The following is a 7,500-nucleotide window of genomic DNA, read 5'->3' as shown; positions in this document are numbered from 1 at the left end:
ATCTATCAAAATATTCATTCATTCATTCATTCATTCATTCATTCATCCATTTGTAGGAGCCTAGTATCCAATTAGATTAGACTATTTTAAGAAAGTATCTATATGTAAATAACTGCACTTGGATAAAATGATTGAATGATTTATTTTTGCCCATAAATTTTTTCATTTAGAGTAATTATTGAATCATCTTAATGATTCATTAATATTATTATTATTATTATTGTTTATTATTATTAATTATTATTGTTGTTATTGTTGTTGTTATCGTTATTATTTTCCTTGCTATTGTTTGTAAGGCAAATCAACGAGATGTGTTTTTATTTCACTGTCCTTATTACTACCTTTACTCTGGTTGTATTCCTAACGGTTTATATTTGTAATTATACTGTTACTGTTATTATTATGATTATTTATTATTATTATGATTATTTATTATTAATATTGTTGTTGTTGTTGTTGTTGCTTAAAGAGCATTTAGAGTTTTTGGACAAATTTAATTTCTTCAGAAACTGTCCCAAATATGGTCTCTGTCTTCTTAATAGGAAATTCCACGAAGTTTTAAGATTTGAATTAAATAATAAAAACAATAATACTAAAATAATAATAGAAATAATGATACTAATATTAGCGATAATAATAATGATTAACGAATTAATGTTATTTCAAATCGACAGAATGCTCAAACAGCATCAGGAAAATCAAGAATTGTTGCAGCATCAATTGCAACAGCAGCAACAGCAGCAGCTACATCAGCTACAACAACACCAGCACCATCAACAACAACATCAGAGCCAACAGCAGGACAAAATGATGAGATTTCGTCTATCGCCCGAGCTGTATGTTTCTCAGGCTCAGACGTTCATGACGTCATCATCTTCGTCATCCTCGTCATCATCTTCGTCGTTGTTTTCATCATCTAGAAACAGACCGAACTCAGACGAAGCGCCAATTGATTTGAGCGTCAAAAGACCGCCTGATAATTTTCCATATCAAAATTTCAACAATAGCGAGGTTGTTTTTAAAAAGATGAGGTACGATTCATCTAACTACGAACCAAGCAACATCAATTTCGGCGGCGATCAGATGAACAGCGATCGGATGAACGGCGATCGGATGAACGTCAACGTCAACAACAACAATGACGTCATCGTCAATAGCGACAGTCATGGCGTGAGAACGTCAATAAATTATTCTTCGTACAATTCTGATAAAGTTAGATATAAAGACAACTTGATTTACCCGAAGAAAAATTCCTCACAAGAGTACATTAAAAAACCGAAAGATGTCATTAGTGATAATTTGGCATATCATCCGTCATTTAAGCAGTATGGGCTGAAGGGTAAACATTACAGAGCAAACGTTGATAGTTTTAAAGTTAACGAATACGACAGCTATCAAGATATGAACTTCTCAAAGGGTCAGTTGTTGAAGTTGAATAAGTTTGATCCATCTGTCCCAAGTTTGCCAGGCATGCTCTCGATGAAGAACCACCACGACTCTCAAATCCTTCAAAATCGACTGTCCACCTTACAAGATGGCCAGGAACATTACAGTGCAACACTCAACAGTCGCAGCAGTGCTGGTGGTGCTGGAGAGAGTTTGAAACACAACAGATCTTCATTCAATCCTCAAAATGATTCTACATCTCCGTCTTCAATCCCATTCCTTCTTCCGATATCCCCCCTCGACAATCAATCTCAGCAGCAGGCCTACTTCGACTCTCAAGTTCTTCTGGAGGATAATAATCATGGTCCGCAGAAGTTTCAGTGCAAAATTTGTGACTCAGTTCACAACAGCTATCGAAATTTCAGAATCCATTTCGCGAAAGATCACGGAATGGAGCCGCATCCGGATCATTGTTTCCGTTTCTCAAGGCCATCATACTCCGTCAGTCTTCAGAAGAATTCATTCAAGAATCACCCAGACAGCATGAATATAAACGCCTACTACACGGTGCACAAGCAGGTGGCCGAGGTGACGCCGATCGTCGCCAAAGTACCAGCAATGCCCGCCCCCTTCACAACTGCCTCGGCCACCGTGTTGAGCGATGAAAGCAGCAGAGGGGGTTTGACTGTCGTCAGTGATATTCAAACAGCATCTGAAACGAGTAGAGGTTTGAATAGAAGAGAAGAAAGTGACAGGGAGACGACGTTTGATAGAAGCCTCAGTCAGGAGACAGTTTCCAATGCGGCATCATCTGTCGGTAGCAAGAAGTTGAATCCTTTCTCCATGTTCGAGGATTTTGAAGATCTGTCGGACTGGCGAGTGCACATATCGTCGCTGCACATGATCAGATCGTGTTCGTGCAAGACGTGTAACAGGAATTATGCCAACGCAGAAGAACTAAACAAACATCTGCATGCGTTCCATTACGATTCCAACCAGTTTGACGTGGAGTACAAGTGTATTTATTGCAGCAAGGCATTTACGGATGACGAGGTTTTGTTCATCCACACGAGAGAGCACGAGAAACTCCTCTGCATCGCTCACATCGATCAACTCTCAAAAGAGAACGAGCAACAGACCGCTACTGAAACAGTTGCTGATACCATGGTTCCAGACACCACTTGCCCTGAATATGACAACAAAATTTCTTCTGCCTCTGCCGAAAACAGCGAATCCAACAGCCCAAACTCCGAGCTACATCCAATAGACAAGAAGACAGCGTCCAAAAGAAGATTGAGCAGCAGTTCTAATGATGAGATTGCACTGAACCAAGCGGCAGCAGCAGCGTCTGTGGAGGAGAGAGAGGTGGACAACAAGAGTCACTCATCCATCGAATCTGATGCTGCCCCCGCCAGCAAGAAAAAATTTTTCATGAAAAAATTTCAAGAGGAGGAGATCAGCCTAAATATTGCTGCTGCTGCCGCTGATAATAAGAATAATCTACAATTTGGCAAATTCAAAAGTTAGTTTCTACATTTTACTAACATTTTCGGTTTAAATAATTTTTCTATTCTATTTTATAAAAACGTTTGTTGACAATTTTAAACATTAAAATAATCAACCATAAATAATTTCCTTTGCAGCAAATATGAAAAAATCGTACAGCAGCACCTCAGAAGATAGAAACCAACTGACTCAAGCGAAAAGAAGCGAACCAACGGGGCTAGGGCATCCGACTCACCTCGGCAAGATCGTAACAGCCCGCAACATCATCGACAACATCGTCAACGAGAACCTCACGAAAACTTCGCCACCGCCTGGCTTCAAAAAAATGTTCCCCCATTATTTGTATGATGATGATAAAAACCCTCGTCACCTTCTCAGCCAGCTAAATGCCAGCAGGTTGGATCACCAGCTGGCGAGGAACACCAGCAAGTACACGGTCGGGCATCATAGCTTCAAAGGCGAGAATATTCCAGAAAGAAATAAAAATTTCTACGTAAATAGTAACAACAATACTACCATCTCCAATCATAACAAACAACAACAACAACCACAGCCGCACCTGCAACAACCACAACAGCCACAAAAACGCCAATCGCCGTCGCAGTATCAACCGCTGCTGAAAGACATGCTCTCACAGAGCAAATCTCCAGCAACTTTCCTAGCAACATCAGACCTAACCTTACCGAACTTAAGTAGGCCACCATCAAATCAGCTGAAGTACAAGTGCGTTCGAGATATCTGCGAAGGAATTATTACTGATTCGTTTAGAGAGGATAGTCCCAATGATTCAACCAGCGACCATTTAAAACTCTTAGATTCCTTTAGCTTCTCGAGTAAGAGGTCGTCTGACAAAAGGTCTTCTGATTCTCGTTCCTCCACTGACTCCATGGTTAACGCAAATCATAAAAGTTTAGAAAATGAAATTTCATCTGAAGATGGTGTAAACAACAGCAACAACAACTTAACCACCACCATCAACAGCAACAACAACAGCAGCAGTAGTAGCAGCAGCAATAGTAGTAACTACAACGAGAGCAACAATTGCAGCAACACAGTTGATGTAAAAAGCAACAAAGTTGATGTTACTAGTGCCAGAGATAGCAATGAACATTTTGAAAAAGTAAGCGACAACGATGACGATAATGATAAAGGTGTTGATGCCGATCTTGTTGATAAAAAATGCCAACAACAACAACAGCAGCAGCAACAACAACAACAACAACAGCAGCAGCAACAACAACAACAACCTTTAGATAGCGTAGAAAGTGAATTCATTAATGATCGGAAAACTGATGATTCTGATGAATGAGTGAATGAACGAATGAATGAAAGAAAGAAGGAATGAATGAATGAATGAACAGAGGCATTGCCTACTTACCTACCTACCTAGCATACATGATTCAATAACGATCTTTATTACAATTGATCGTCTGATTGATTGAATAATATTGTTATAATCATTGTTATTATTGCGTTATTATTATTGTTTTTATTATTATTATTATTATTATTATTGCTATTATTATGGTTGTTATTATTATTGTTATTACAATTATACTTCATGAAATTGTGACCTCATTTTGTTTATTCATCTACTCAATGTCGTCTTGAATAGTATAATTTCTGCTATGGTTATTATTATTATTATTATTCATTTCTTATTATTCTTATTATTATTATCTATTATTTATATTTATTATTATTCTCAAGAATAAGCCTTGCCGCTCGACTTTTTTCCTGTCTGATATCGCAAAGATATACTCTCTCTCTCTCTCTCTCTCTCTCTCTTTCTCTCTCTCTCTCTCTTTCTCTCTCTCTCTCTTTCTCTCTCACTCTCTCTCTCTCTTTTTCTGTCTGTCTCTTTTTCTTTTTTCTCTTTCTCACTCTGATTTTCATGACAATTCAATAGGATACTATTTAAATTTACTGAGGCTACTAATTTTTATATTATGTTTCTCTTTTGGTCTCTCTCTTTCTTTGTTTTTCCCTTTCTCTCTCTTTCTTTGTTTTTCCCTTTCTCTCTCACTCTCTTTCTCATTCTCTCTCTCTCTCTCTTGCTAATATTACTAACCACGTTTATTGATTGCATGGTTCGCCATCTGTGACAATTTTTTTCTGTCTTACCTGTTTTGTTTCTATTTTTCTCTTCCCTCTTTCTTCTTAAGTCGCTCGTCATGCATAATTTACTTCTTTTTCTTTCTCTTTTTTCCCATTCTTTCTCTCTCTCTCTCTCTATCTCTCTCTCTCTCTCTCATTCTGTCATCATAAGTAATTTATTTGGCTAATTTTTACGCAGGACGCCCTTCCTTACGCAACCACAGTTATAAGCGGTGGGCCTAGCCTTTGATGATCCAACATCACTCACAAGGCAGTGAGGGTCAGTTTAATGTCATAACCAGGACATGGCATGCCTTCTTCAACGGTGCAAAAAAAACGTATAATAATAATAATAATAGTAATAATTATAATAATAATTATTATTATAATTATTAGTTTTTGTACTAACGATAATAAATATCGGGTTATTTATATAGCGCCCGTTAAAAAAGAAATTTGATAAAAAAACGAATTTTTTTCTCTCTCCTGTGAGTTTGATTTTTGCTTAATCGAGAGATCGAAGATTTTTTTTAAGTTGCTTGCGTGTGCCATTAGCATAATTTATGTTAATAACGTTTTTTTTCTTCGTAATTATTAGCATATTTTATGTAAATATTTTTCAATTTTTTTTCTTCTCCGATAGTAATTGACCATGTCTGCATAAATCGTTTAAATGAGGGTAAGAAACGTTATTATTATTGTTGTTGTTGTTGCCGTTGTTTTGTTTATCCTACTATATTTACAGTACATATAATCGATTATACGTCATTGTATTAACAATGTTTGTTTGTCTGTCTGTTTGTCTTTTGTACATATGCATGTACTGTACATAAAACAAATATTACTAAACTGACTAGAATTAGCTTGAGTGTGAACGATTGCGGTTGTTCTAAACATGTGTGTCTTGATCTATAACGTTTTTTTGATTTTTTTTTCTATTTATTTGTTAATACATTTGTTAGTTATGCATAAAAGAACACTCACACACAAACAAACACACGCACACACACACATATTTAGATTTAAGTAAAGATACACACACACACATATATAGATTTATTCAAAGTTCTAAATCTATCTAAATATCTATCGATTTTAATACAAACGTACACACACACACACACACACACACACACACACACACACACACGTAAACACACACACATATATGTATGTATGTTGTTTATATATGTATAATATATATACATGTATATATATCTGTATATATTTGTAATTATTTTACGCATGATGTGTTATACACACGAGTAGAAATGTTCTTGGACTAGCCAGCCCATATAAATTCATATAAATAGCGCCATTCAGAAGTCAATTCACTACGATTTTCAATAGCACTGACACGATTATTATTATTGCTATTAATATTTTGTTGTTATTAGTTTATTTTATTCAGTTGCGTCATTATTATTATTGTTGTTATTATTATCATTGTTGTTGTATATAATTATTATTGGTGTAAGTATGGAGTTATAATAGTTAGTTGTATGAGACAGTTCATTTCATGATTCTACTACTTCCGTGCTAGACGCGTGTGTTGGTTGGCTCGGTTGCTTTTTGACAAATAATAAATACATTTCAGTGACGATTATGGCGTTCCGTCTGCGTCAATGTTGTTATTTCTTAAAAATGATTTAATTAAAAACTCACAGACACACACACACACACAGATATATATAAATTATATATATATATCAAATCACTTTTATTCAATCAAACAAAACAAAAGCATGAATGATTCGGAGACCAAAAAAAGAAAATTAATTCTTGTGGGCTCGGCCACCGTGCAGCTCAAAATTGCTTCTCAATGATAAAATAAAATTGTCAATAGGAGAAAATGTATCAATGTTAATGAAATATGTACACACTTATATACATATATATACATATACATTATTATCCTTGAAAAACAGAACTTTTCGTAATTAAAAAATTTTTCAGTTTATTTTTAAAAAGATGCAAAGTGTTACAATCTTTAATTTCTTGTGGAATCGTCTCCCATATTCCTGGGCCGGTATGTTTCAAACTCATGCAGAGTACTTTAATTCTGGCTGGTGGAGCATAGAAAAGTGGCGTGTGGCGTGTAGTTCTTGCTTGAATGGAAGTTCCAAAAGTGAAAAAGTTTCTAAAAAATGCCGGCAACTGCTGACGTAGAAATCTAAAAATGAATGTTGCAACGTGGTAGATGAACAAGTTTTTGATGTTGAGTATTTTCATCTCGAGATAATATTCACTTGTGTGACAATGAGGATGAAGATTTTTAGATATTCTGATGAATCGGTTTTGGCATTTTGTTAACTGTTTTAGATGAATGTCAGGACTGTTTCCCCAAATTACGTTGCAGTAGATGAGGTGAGGAAAGATTAATGAATAATACAGGTCAATTAGAGTAAGTTTATTTAATTTATTTTTAATTTTGCTTATAACTCCTAGGGTTTTGCATATTCTTTTAGACATAGTATCTATGTGAATATCCCAAGACAGATTGTCCTTGAT

This window comes from Helobdella robusta (assembly GCF_000326865.2).
Source record: "Helobdella robusta unplaced genomic scaffold HELROscaffold_27, whole genome shotgun sequence".
Classification (NCBI taxonomy): Eukaryota; Metazoa; Annelida; class Clitellata; order Rhynchobdellida; family Glossiphoniidae; genus Helobdella; species Helobdella robusta.
This window is presented reverse-complemented; position numbering follows the sequence as displayed.